This window comes from Poecilia reticulata, chromosome 22, assembly GCF_904066995.2.
Source record: "Poecilia reticulata chromosome 22, P_reticulata-male-v2, whole genome shotgun sequence".
In the NCBI taxonomy this organism is placed as follows: Eukaryota; Metazoa; Chordata; class Actinopteri; order Cyprinodontiformes; family Poeciliidae; genus Poecilia; species Poecilia reticulata.
In genome coordinates, this window is record NC_088851.1 from 24,888,726 (window position 1) to 24,889,567 (window position 842).

Sequence of the window (842 nt, forward strand, 5' to 3'; positions counted from 1 at the left end):
TTTACAAAATCTGAAACGGAAAGCTTTGCTTGGATTAACGCTGGTGCACGACCGCATTTGCAGCTCAACCGTCGTAGGATCAATAAGAACAAAGTGTCTGCTGGTGTAAGTATTATTGCTTTGCTTTCTTTGTGTTTAGTGAATGAAAAAAATAAAGTCAATAATAAACACATCCACTATGAAAACCTTTTAGCCAAGTACAGGATAATGATACAATTTCTCCACCTTGAAGCCTGTCTGTTACAGATTTACGTTAGCTGAACAGATCAATATGCAATGTGTACCGTATCTGACATACATTAAAGATTTTATTTCACCTGAAAAGGCTTTTTACTAAACTGTAATTGTGTTAGCCACGCTAGCACCGAGTACAGTGTATAAGTCCTAGGCACATTCGAACCCTCAAAACTATGAATGCCCGACTCAGCCAGCCTTGCAAGAACAACAGCCATCAGTGATCTTGTCCAGCTATATTTATGCTGAGGGTCTGAGGATCTGCTGTGCTCCTCATCAACCGGTAGCATTTAGCTGTGACGCACAATGTTGGAGGCATCGCGTGGCTCTAACACCTTGATGTCGTCCAAAAAGATGACATGAACTTGTTGGTTCCCCTGTCCACTGTTGTGGCTGATATTTTTTGAAAATCCGGCAGAAATGCTAATCAACTCAGAAATACTCTGCAGAGAGTCAGTCAAAAATGAAATTACACATAGAAACTAAGCACCGCGAGGCTTTGTTTGTGAGACATGCAGCCACGTGAGACTTTCGAGGGGCGTTTCTGGGCGGAGCTTGGTAAGGTCCATAACATTTCAAACAGAAACAAACGGACAGTATAGAAAGAG